Raw genomic sequence first — 13,345 nt, 5'->3', positions numbered from 1 at the left:
ATCATCACGTGAGCCTTCTCGTCGTGACGTCAGTGCACCTCGGGTCAGCCCCAATTGACCCTATCCACAGACGGGGCTCTTGGGGCTGGCCCGAGGTGCACCGACTACACCACGGGAAGGCTCACGTGATGATGTGTCTGGGTTTTTTTTTCAGGTTCGAGGACGAATGTGGGGTAATTGTGTGCCCACGTTCGTCCTTGAAAAAAAAAAAAACGCCACATCGGGGTCGACCCAGGGAAGCTAAACGAATGCACTCTATATATACCCTTTATAGGGCACGTGATCACATGTAAACATTGGTAGCGCAATCCGACTATTGCAACGTATGCACAATCAGTTTTATTTCTTGTTCAACAAAAACAAAAACAGCGCTGTTTAAAAAAGAAAGAAGTTGAGCTTGTGCCAAGATTCCCAGTCAATGATGATATCGAAACTGATCGACAGTCGCTTGTTTGTTTGCGGTTGTTTTGCTCTAAGTTTCAGGACACTTTCCTATTAACTTGTCCAACTACATAGGAAACTGTGACACATCATTTTCTTGGAATACTTCTCAAAGGAATCCTACCCAATTGGCTGATTGCCACTCTCATTTAATCCGTCCCATAGTAAGCCGGTCCCCCTCGCCGCAAACAGAGAACATGGGTAGAAGTTGGACTGCTGTCAAGATTCCCAACCAATGATAGATTTGCCCCACTCATTCAATCCATCCCATAATAAGCCCATAAAACCAAGTCACATGAAGTGGAGCCCATAGCTGCTGGAACTCTTTTGGCTGACTGTTGGTTGTTGCACATACTTGTCTTGAGAGGTTGTAACCAATTGAAACTATGTATAGCTATGTAGGTTGGAAAGGCCTGTGGGTCTTGTCTGTGATTTTGCTATTAGGATGCTGTGTGACTGTCCAGGGCCAGGAGAGCAGCCCATCATCATGTAAGTGTCATTCGGTTTTGTTATAAAGGAATTGGGATCCTACATAAACAAATCTGTATCCTGCCTCCCCTTTTTCATTCACAGCAGGGCCGATGTAGGAAGCTATTATGGCCAGACCAATATTCCCCCTCCCCCTTGTTTTCCATTGTTGTTTATCTTTCCTTCAGAATGTTGTAGAAAATCAATCATGATCTTTATTATATATTTGCAATTAGTTTCATGGTTTACCGGTAACATTAATTTCAAAATACAAAGTGAAACTCATATGATTAAATACTTCAAATATTGTGAAACTTGCTCCTATATACACATGTAAACCAGGAATCATTTATTGCGTACATATTTTCTTCACACCTATCACTGTGTGCCCAAACTGCTAAAATTACCATGGGTTTTCCTTATGAGTAAAGCTGGTATTATGTGGAATTCCATGGACTGTGCACTTGGTCCACAGTCTCTATGGAATGTTGTGTGACAATTATGGGTAGGAATGAAGTTGGCCTCACTTAAAAAATTTGTCCTGGATTTCCAGACGACTTGGAGAAAAAAAAACCCATAACTTTATTAAGCTGTTTGCATTACAATAATATTAGTTGCATGCAGATTAATTATTTCAAATTCTGCTCAATTGCCTCTTTCTATTTTGTTGATACCTTTAGCAAGTCCTGGCAGTTTGCCCTGCATGTACGCAGGGCAACTCTCTCTGCATGGAGAAAGACACCAAGTGTCGGAATGTTCTTTTTGCGAATGTGACAACACCACGCTCAGTTGCCAATTTGAAACTTGTCCCCCGCTAACCTGCAGTCACCGCGTCAAGTTTGAGGGAGTTTGCTGCAGAGCTTGCCCCTATTGTAAGTATTGGAAAAAAGAATAATTAAGAACACGTTGCCTTCGGTCGGGCGAGTTGGTCCATGAAAAGCAGTTGAAACCGTTTTATATGAAATTGATATGGTCAGAATGATTTTCAAGTAGAATAAGTGATCCACACAAACATGCCTTGGAAGTGCGTGGTTTTCCTTTTACTTTGCGAACTAACACGGTCAGCCATTTTATGGAGTCAATAACTTGACTCCACAAAATGGCGTGCCATGTTAGTTCACAACATATATAAGGACAACCATGCAATTTTGAGGCACATCTGTGGGGATCGTTACATTCTACTTTTAAAACATCTTTCTTACCATATACATTTTATAACAAACGGTTGCAAATGCTTTGCATGGACCAACTCAACCGATCCAAGGCAATGTGTCCCTTTAAAGTCACCTGGGAATATAATTTTTTGTTTGTCAACCATAAGAGTATGTTTATGAACAATAAAACAACTTTTTAAAGTAACTTTTTGTGACGATTTGTATGGTTTTTCTTTGTGATAGCAATCATGGACCCTTTTTGTACAGGCACAGTACAGACACTGGCACATACACAAGAACCTATTAAAAAAAATAACATCGCAATGCAAAAAGAATAATGCAAAAAAGAATACACAAGATTCCAATTATAGTTTAAAGTTTAAAGTTTGCTTCTGGCCAAAAGGGTTTGTTGTCATTAACTACCATACGTTACCATTCTGTAAACACTGGAATTTGCTTTGTGAGAAAATAATAGTAAGGTACTCAATGGATCGCAATTGGCCGTACAAGGCTGGCCCTGGGGAGAAAAACAAACAAAAACAAAACAAATGTTGAGTTTGAATCCCCCATACGCTCCTGAAGATCCTTCCCTCCCCCTTGGCTCAGAAAGCAGTTAACAGTCTTTACATTACCAACAATAATCCACTAACTTTTGCTCCAGATGTGAGCGTTGAAGATGTGGTTCCAGTTGTACCTCCCGGCACTGAGATCGATCAGGGTAGAGAGAGTGAGATTACCCTGGATCTGATAATGATGTATTCTTACAACTCTGAGGCAACGAGTGTTGCTGGACAAGGACTTTGGACAACGAGACTGTGGATGGCTGAAAATGAAGACGGTACAGGCGAGCTCTCTGGCACTGTCATGGAGGAGGCCCTCACCGAAGGACAGCAGTCACAAGGTCTGAAGATTTCAGCTGTAGGCCTGTTCTCCATAGAGGATATCAGGTATCGCTTTGACTTGACTGGTCATACATGTGAAGAAGCCAATTTCATCTGTGCTAAATTCAACAAAGGACCCAACCCAGAAGTGGAAAAGGACTACTTGCCGTTCATTTTTAGTGCCATACCAACGGGGAAAGTTTTGACTGGCTGTGTCAAAAATACCTTCTGTAAAGGTAGGTTGAATAGTTGTACCTTAAACCGGCCTCAGGTCGACCTTGTGTCAACAAAAACCAGTAGGCGACTGACTTCAGGATCACACTGCGCCTGAGCTAAGACCTGAGTGTAACTGCAATGATTAAACAGTTGTCGCTCGAAAATATTAACAGTTGCAAATGTAGAACAATTTCAGCTTGTGGTACGTGATCCCGACTGTCGGGAACCAATCGCAGGCGCACGATGTTGTGACCTGAGCACATTTTCTTGCGCGCGCAAGAAAATCGTAGGTCGACCTGAGGCCACCTTTAAAGGAATAGTAAATCTTTGGTTTTGGAACCTTATTGATTGTTTTAATCCTATATAATCTGTACATTAAAATCAATATGTGAACCCTTCATTTCAAAAGGTGTTTTTGAGATATAACTCTGAAAATCTGAAGCGAATGTGCCCACGCGGGAGGAATAGTCCATAACAGGAATACACATACTGAGAAACTAATGTCTCAGACTCGAATGTTGGGCAAATTTGTTAAAAAACATTTTACAGATGTCTTCAAGGTGAAACGTCGAAAGTTACTGTAGTCTTCTAATCAAAAATGTTGTTATCATAATTAATTTTAAGAGTGATTTCCAAATGTATACCTTCCCTCTAAATCACCTCAGAGACAAACAAATGGTTGGTAATGTTAAATTAAGAATTCATTGATTAGTTTCAATCTTGAAGCCCCCGAATCAATGTTGTTTGTTTGTTTGTTTGTTTTTGTTTATCGCCGCCCAATTAAAAGAAACTCAAACCACTTTTACTTACCAGTTAAATGGTTACCTACTAAATTACCATGTTATGTGTACCATTTTGTGACCAGTTTTCTATGTCTCTCGCATTAGTCCAAGTTCAGTTTTTGCAAAAATCATTAAAAAAAAACCGATTGATTCGTAGGGCCTTGTCACACGAGGCAACTTTTATTGTTATATTTCTGTGCAAATTGTGAAGTTTGATTGGTCGAGAACCAATCATGTGACGCGCAAGAAAAACGCATGTTACATGGCTCCCGACGCGCCGGGTAACATGAAAAGTGATGTACACCGGGTGTACATCACCTTGATCGTTCCCAGCGTTGGTCGATTTCGCGCTGTGTACGAAACAACCGCGGGTTCGAGGAAGTTCTTTCTCGTTCGTCTTCTTATTAAACAATGAATAGTCCGCCGTAATAATGTTTGAAGATGACAACAGAACTTCGAGAAGAGGATAACAATTATACAAAGGTATAACAAGACAATTGTTGCACGTTGTGACTGGGGTCCATGGGTTTTGTACACCCTCGAGGGAAAATGGCACCCTCGGCTTCGCCTCGGGTTCCATTTTCCCCCTCGGGTGTACAAACGCCATGGACCCCGTCACAGCGTGCAACAATTGTATACTGGCAACTTGGAGGAAACCAACTGTAGTGCATGCTACAGGACCATTTTGGTAGCCCTTGGGTAATTTTTCAAACAATGTCTCACGATTCCCAATAAAAATAAGTGAGTATTCAAATGTGAATGGATTCTCTTCTTGGAGATTGCCTGGAACTGGTTGCCTGTAAATTGCCAGGTGTGACATGGGCCTATGTATTACTTAATAAGCTGTTCACAACACAAGATTATTAATTACGATTGAATAGACTAATTATTCCAAATTCTGCCTACTTACCTCTTTCTATTTTGTTCATACTTTTAGCGGCAAGTAGCAACCCTGTAGTTTCTTATTTGCCCTGCTCATCCCCTGTCGGGAAAAACATTACACACGGTGCAAGATACCACGTGTCTGAATGTTATTACTGCGAATGTGACAACTCCACGCTCAGTTGCCAATTTGAAACTTGTCCCCCGCTAACCTGCAGGAACCGCATCAAGTTTGAGGGAGTTTGCTGCAAAGCTTGCCCCTACAGTAAGTATTGAATATTGGACTGGTTATCATCAGGGTAGCAACTTTTAGTTTCAATCTGATAGGCCTATCTGATTCCCTCAAAGTCAAGATAGTAATATTTGACTATAAAAGGACACCCAATTGTTGATATGAACATGAACATACCGGCCAGGCTTCGGACTGATGATACCCAAGCCTACATCCGAATGGACTGTAAAAGGGGTAACCCTGTTTCAGCCCTAGGAGTAGGTGCCAATGGCCTCTGGACAAAAATAATTGTAGCCTACACCTTGAAGTGGCCTTCAGGCCTTGTGTGTCTGGCGACTTGCATAAAAAAAAATAAAAAATAAAAAATACAAATCCCTCACTAAATTTGTCTTCTCATTTCTTTTTACTGACTCACGACAACCTAATTTGACAATGTCCACAGGTTGAATTTACTCTCCGAAAAAGATTGATTGAATTCAAGTCGTTTTTGAAACAATGACTTTTGCTTGGTCTCTGGCTTGGGCTCCTACTGCCTGGCTGAATTTTTGTTATGGAAGCATCATTTTCTAAATGAGGGAGCCTAAATGTAAGCCCAAGCCTAGGCCCTAAATATTAAGCTCGAGCCCATCTCATGCACAAGCCCAAGCTGTGGTTTCGAAAATGACGTAACGTTCACAGATTGCCCATTTTGTTATGTGAAGGAAACTTTCTAAAATTACTTTTGGTAAATTTGTTCCCGCATTATTTTTAATAAGGATGTAGAGACTTTACTTTCTCTATCCAAACTATTTTAAAAAGACGCATTAGCAACACTCAAGCTGTCTCATCCTACTTAAAGGCAGCGGACACTATTAGTTATTGTTAAAGACCAGCCTTCACAGTTGGTGTATCTCAACATATGCATAAAATAACTAACCTGTGAAAATTTGAGCTCAACCGTTCATCAAACTTGCGAGATAATAATGAAAGAAAAAACACCCTTGTCACACGAAGTTATGTGCGTTTAGATGGTTGATTTCGAGACCTCAAGTTCTAAATCTGGGGTCTCGAAATCAAATTCATGGAAAATTACTTCATTCTCAAAAACTGTGGCACTTCAGAGGGAGCCGTTTCTCACAATGTTTTGTATTATCAACTCAACCTCTCCCCGTTACTCGTTACCAAGTGAGGTTTTATGACAATAATTACTTTGAGTAATTACCAATAGTGTCCACTGCCTTTAAGTAACAATTTTTTCCCAAAAGTTCTATAACATGTTTTTCTATTTCAGTCACATTTATTCCTTTTACACGATGTAGTCTGCCCTGCCATTAATTGCCACTGTTCCTCCAAATTACTGTCAATTTTGATATAATAGTGAGAACATATGAGCAGCACTCACTGTAAATCGCAGAAACTTTGCTTACCCACAAGGGAAAAAAAAAAGTAAATAAAAACAAAAACCAAACAAACAGTGGATTTAAATCCCATGGTAGGCTCCTGAAGATCCCCGGGCTCAAAATGCAGTGTACAGTGCTTACTATAATAATAAAAATAATAAAATACACTCACTTTTTTTTCAGATGTGACCGCTGAAGATGTAGTTCCAGTTGTACCTCCCGGCACTGAGATCGATCAGGGTAGAGAGAGTGAGATTACCCTGGATCTGATAATGATGTATTCTTACAACTCTGAGGCAACGAGTGTTGCTGGACAAGGACTTTGGACAACGAGACTGTGGATGGCTGAAAATGAAGACGGTACAGGCGAGCTCTCTGGCACTGTCATGGAGGAGGCCCTCACCGAAGAACAGCAGTCACAAGGTCTGGAGAAGAACCCTAGAGGAGTGTTCTCCATAGAGGATATCAGGTATCGCTTTGACTTGACTGGTCATACATGTGAAGAAGCCAATTTCATTTGTGCTAAATTCAACAAAGGACCCACCCCAGAAGTGGAAAAGGACTACTTGACGTTCCACTTTACTGCCAAACCAACGAAGGACGTTTTGACTGGCTGTGTCGAAAATACCTTCTGCAAACGTAAGTTATTGGTTGTACCGTTACAAAGGAAAAGTAGGCCTATACCTAGCCCTGGTGGCCTTTCGTAGTACAGAGGAAGTAGTACAAAGGCCTGTGGGTCTTGTCTGTGATTTTGCTATTAGGATGCTGTGTGACTGTCCAGGGCCAGGAGGAGAGCAGCTCATCATCATGTAAGTGTCATTCGGTTTTGTTATAAAGGAATTGGGATCCTACATAAACAAATCGGTATCCTGCCTCCCCTTTTTCATTCACAGCAGGGCCGTAGGAAGCTATTATGGCCAGACCAGTATTCCCCCTCCCCCCTATTTTCCATTGTTGTTTATCTTTCCTTCAGATTGTTGTAGAAAATCAATCATGATCTTTATCATATATTTGCAATTAGTGTCATGGTTTACCGGTAACATTAATTTCAAAATACAAAGTGAAACTAATATGATTAAATACTTCAAATATTGTGAAACTTGCTCCTATATACACATGTAAACCAGGAATCATTTATTGCGTACATATTTTCTTCACACCTATCACTGTGTGCCCAAACTGCTAAAATTACCATGGGTTTTCCTTATGAGTAAAGCTGGTATTATGTGGAATTCCATGGACTGTGCACTTGGTCCACAGTCTCTATGGAATGTTGTGTGACAATTATGGGTAGGAATGAAGTTGGCCTCACTTAAAAAAATTTAAAAAATTTGTCCTGGATTTCCAGACGACTTGGAGAAAGAAAAAAACGTAACTTTATTAAGCTGACTTACTTCTTTCTATTTTGTTGATACTTTTAGTAAGTAGCGGGGTAATTTCAGACTTGCCCTGCGCATCCCCTGGATGGGATATCGTTCAGCATGGAGCAAGATACCAAATGTCGGACTGTTCTTTTTGCAAATGTGACAACTCCACGCTCAGTTGCCATTTTGAAACTTGTCTCCCGGTAACCTGCAGGAACCGCATCAAGTTTGAGGGAGTGTGCTGCAAAGCTTGCCCCTACAGTAAGTATTGAAAAGAAGAAGAATTAAGAACACGTTGCCTTGGGTCGGGCGAGTTGGTCCATGAAAAGCAGTTGAAACCGTTTTATATGAAATTGATATGGTCAGAATGATTTTCAAGTAGAATAAAATGATCCACACAAACATGCCTTGGAAGTGCGTGGTTTTCCTTTTACTTTAACTAACACGGTCAGCCATTTTATGGAGTCAATAACTTGACTCCACAAAATGGCGTGCCATGTTAGTTCACAACATATATAAGGACAACCATGCAATTGTGAGGCACATCTGTGGGGATCGTTACATTCTACTTTTAAAACATCTTTCTTACCATATACATTTTATAACAAACGGTTGCAAATGCTTTGCATGGACCAACTCAACCGATCCAAGGCAATGTGTCCCTTTAAAGTCACCTGGGAATATAATTGTTTGTTTGTCAACCATAAGAGTATGTTTATGAACAATAAAACAATTTTTTAAAGTAACTTTTTGTGACGATTTGTATGTTTTTTCTTTGTGATAGCAATCATGGACCCTTTTTGTACAGACACAGGCACATACACAAGAACCTATTAAAAAAATAACATCGCAATGCAAAAAGAATAATACAAAAAAGAATACACAAGATTCCAATTATAAAAACTGATAACTCTTGACATAACTTTTGTTTTCGTAATACTGTCGAAAGATAAAGTTTGCTTCTGGCCAAAAGGGTTTTTTGTCATTAACTACCATACGTTACCATTCTGTAAACACTGGAATTTGCTTTGTGAGAAAATAATAGTAAGGTACTCAATGGATCGCAATTGGCCGTACAAGGCTGGCCCTGGGGAGAAAAACAAACAAAAACAAAACAAATGTTGAGTTTGAATCCCCCATACGCTCCTGAAGATCCTTCCCTCCCCCTTGGCTCAGAAAGCAGTTAACAGTCTTTACATTACCAACAATAATCCACTAACTTTTGCTCCAGATGTGAGCGTTGAAGATGTGGTTCCAGTTGTACCTCCCGGCACTGAGATCGATCAGGGTAGAGAGAGTGAGATTACCCTGGATCTGATAATGATGTATTCTTACAACTCTGAGGCAACGAGTGTTGCTGGACAAGGACTTTGGACAACGAGACTGTGGATGGCTGAAAATGAAGACGGTACAGGCGAGCTCTCTGGCACTGTCATGGAGGAGGCCCTCACCGAAGGACAGCAGTCACAAGGTCTGAAGAGGAACCCTGTAGGCCTGTTCTCCATAGAGGACATCAGGTATCGCTTTGACTTGACTGGTCATACATGTGAAGAAGCCAATTTCATCTGTGCTAAATTCAACAAAGGACCCAACCCAGAAGTGGAAAAGGACTACTTGCCGTTCATTTTTAGTGCCATACCAACGGGGAAAGTTTTGACTGGCTGTGTCAAAAATACCTTCTGTAAAGGTAGGTTGAATAGTTGTACCTTAAACCGGCCTCAGGTCGACCTTGTGTCAACAAAAATCAGTAGGCGACTGACTTCAGGATCACACTGCGCCTGAGCTAAGACCTGAGTGTAACTGCAATGATTAAACAGTTGTCGCTCGAAAATATTAACAGTTGCAAATGTAGAACAATTTCAGCTTGTGGTACGTGATCCCGACTGTCGGGAACCAATAGCAGGCGCACGATGTTGTGACTGGAGCACATTTTCTTGCGCGCGCAAGAAAATCGTAGGTCGACCTGAGGCCACCTTTAACCGAATAGTAAATCTTTGGTTTTTGGAACCTTATTGATTGTTTTAATCCTATATAATCTGTACATTAAAATCAATATGTGAACCCTTCATTTCAAAAGGTGTTTTTGAGATATAACTCTGAAAATATGAAGCGAATGTGCCCACGCGGGAGGAATAGTCCATAACATGAATACACGAACTGAGAAACTAATGTCTCAGACTCGAATGTTGGGCAAATTTGTTTAAAAACATTTTTACATATGTCTTCAAGGTGAAACGTCGAAAGTTACTGTAGTCTTCTAATCAAAAATGTTGTTATCATAATTAATTTCAAGAGTGATTTCCAAATGTATACCTTCCCTCTAAATCACCTTAGAGACAAAACAAATGGTTGGTAATGTTAAATTAAGAATTTATTGATTAGTTTCAATCTGAAAGTTCATTGATTATTAAGTTCATACTGGTAGCAATCTTTGTGGAGGAGAAAGTTATCATTTGAAGCCCCCGAATCAATGTTGTTTGTTTGTTTGTTTTTGTTTATCGCCGCCCAATTAAAAGAAACTCAAACCACTTTTACTTACCAGTTAAATGGTTACCTACTAAATTACCGTGTTATGTGTACCATTTTGTGACCAGTTTTCTAAGTCTCTCGCATTAGTCCAAGTTCAGTTTTTGCAAAAATCATTTAAAAAAATTTATTGCGTACATATTTTCTTCACACCTATCACTGTGTGCCCAAACTGCTAAAATTACCATGGGTTTTCCTTATGAGTAAAGCTGGTATTATGTGGAATTCCATGGACTGTGCACTTGGTCCACAGTCTCTATGGAATGTTGTGTGACAATTATGGGTAGGAATGAAGTTGGCCTCACTTAAAAAATTTGTCCTGGATTTCCAGACGACTTGGAGAAAGAAAAAAACATAACTTTATTAAGCTGACTTACTTCTTTCTATTTTGTTGATACTTTTAGTAAGTAGCGGGGTAATTTCAGACTTGCCCTGCGCATCCCCTGGATGGGATATCGCCCTGGTGGCCTTTCGTAGTACAGAGGAAGAGTCCTATATAGGGCTAGCCTATACCCATTGGTTTTTGGAACCGTTTGATAAAACCAAGATGGTCGCGTTTTGGAGGGAGACATGGCCGAAAATCTTGAGCGACTATATCCTTGCAGGACTGCACAATCTAAGAAATAATTGTCTCAGAATCAACTTTTGCAGCCAAAAAGAAATATACTTTTTACATAACTATATAATTATTCTTTTGAGGTGAAATGTTTTTTTTTTTTCAATGATAAAATAAGGTTAATCAATCTATATTTCTAGGTGTGACAGTGACTGACTTGGATTGGGAGCGCGGAGTTGAAAAGACGAGGTATGGCCATACAATTCTGACAATCTATGCCACTGTTGACACCGCCGCAGACAGCAGTGAGCTGGAAGGTTCAGGCCTATGGAAAATGAACATTTTCGGCAGCAAGAACATGGATGGCTCTGGCAAGCGTAAATCTAAAATCACAGATCCTGAGTGCTGATGACCAGTCCAAGCCATTGATATCTCCCGGCAGTCGTATGCACTTCATAGGTATCTCAACGTCATTCCCCATAGACTGTGCAAGTCTCGCGAGAAATTGAACTTCCGGGACCATTGTGGTCCCAACCTAATGGAGTTTTACGTTGGGGAGATTTTGTTCTGTCAATAATTTTAGTTTAACATAAGTTATGACTCTAAAAAGTGAATATGTTCTTGGGAATGTAAAAATAAGTGATTAAAAACAGAAAGGTAAAATCAATTCAACAAATTAACGAAGAAAACTAAAGAAAAAAACTTGACCTCCAGTTTCCGGTTTACTCTAAACAATTAAGAATATTACCCAATTGACGTTCCCATTATCGCTGAACCTATGTGATGATCGCACCAATTGGACGTGATTCACAAACGGGGTTTGTTAGAAAAACCATCCAGGTCGATGTCGAACAGCGATCCTCGTCCCGATAAATGTATAATATTTACGTTAATTTAAACAAAACAATTATTATGTACACGAATTAAAATAATAATTATACAAAAAGTACGTTAAAAATAATAATCTTTAAGAATTTTTTAACAAATAACAATTTCAATTAAATTTGGTTTTGTACAAAAATATACTTTTTTCGAATTAAGTTCTCGTTTTCGCTACGTGCGAGACTTGCACAGTCTATTGAGGATGTTGGCTGCGGAGAGCTAAGCTATCTCTGCCTGGAATTTGAAAGTGGTCCAAACCCATCATACACATTTGGCACTTCCACTGGTGAAGATTCGTTGATCAGTTGTAAAGCAGAAGAATGCAAAGGTATGAGACAATTTAGTCTTGGTGGAGTTGGTATGTAGCCCCTGCCCAAAATTGATATAGCGCCACCAAAGTGCCATGTTTCAGGAGGTAGCCATGTTTTTGCTACATGGCAGCTAAATTTGTCTGTAAATGTTTGTTTGTATACATTGTGTTCTGATTTAATGAACCACCCCTTCAGATATGTCTGCAATCTTTCAAAGAGCGTGCGTTATTTCAAATAACTATAAATATGCACGGAATAAAATAGAATAAATATTTCTTCACTGCGTTTTGTTAATAAACACATATCTGGGAATAAATGAAGCTAGCAAATGGTGTAAAAAGGATGTCCCCAGTTTGAAGTGCGTTGCTCTTGGTCTGTGAAAGAGGACAGTGATTAGTCAACAGAGGCTCTGGAGGAGCACTCTTCAGGACCATTAAACACCTTATCTCTGCCTTAGTGGAGTGTTAAGACAAAAATACAAAGGCATCACACACTTACTTTGTGAGTTGGACAAAAAATTGAAAATGTTCTGATTTACAAAACATTTTGTTTACTGTGACAAACATTGCTTGTTTATGAGTGAAATACAATATATACAGACATTATTTACCCTTCTTCTTTAGAATTTAAATATTTTGTTCGAGATGTGGTGAACATCAATGAAAGTTGAATTTATCTATAGCATAAAAAATACATTTTGGCGCAATTTCATAAAGCTTGAAAGCATTAAGGGGAAGGTACACGTTTGGTAATTACTCAAAACAAATATTAACTTCAAAACTGACTTGGTAACGAGCATTGGAGAGCTGTTGATAGCATAAAACATTGTGAGAAACGGATCCCTTTGAAGTAGCATAGATTTTGAAATAGAGGTAATTTCTCACTAAAACAATAAAAGACTTCTAGCTATTTCCATCTAAAAACACACAAATTCGTCCAATAAGGGTGTTTTTTCCTTTCATAATTTTCTCCCAACTCCGATGACCAATTGAGCTCAAATTTTCACAGGTTTGTTATTTTGTGCACATGTTGAGATACACCAAGTGAGAACACTGGTCTTTGACAATTACCAATAAAGTGTTCCTTCCCTTCTAAGATTGTTTTCTTTAAATGGACTTGCTTTGTAGAATAGCATGGTTCCATGTAATTAATATCAAATTGTACTTGGTAACCTATTTCTGTTTGTCCCCCAACAGCAAAGAGCTGTTGAGCACAATTACAGGTCGATGCATCAGTGCCAGGCCGGTATATTTCAATGTGCCGTTCATCAT

The 13,345-nt window shown here is 39.5% G+C and overlaps 1 pseudogene; it reads left to right on the top strand.

Annotated features, from left to right (window-relative positions):
• The first annotated feature begins 512 nt into the window (after nucleotides 1-512).
• LOC139937121 (kielin/chordin-like protein) lies at nucleotides 513-12,119 on the top strand (annotated as a pseudogene).
• Nucleotides 12,120-13,345: the final 1,226 nt, after the last annotated feature.

This window comes from Asterias amurensis, chromosome 5 (assembly GCF_032118995.1).
Source record: "Asterias amurensis chromosome 5, ASM3211899v1".
Taxonomy (NCBI): Eukaryota; Metazoa; Echinodermata; class Asteroidea; order Forcipulatida; family Asteriidae; genus Asterias; species Asterias amurensis.
The sequence above is the reverse complement of the archived record's forward strand: the minus strand, read 5'-3'. Positions and strand labels throughout refer to the sequence as shown.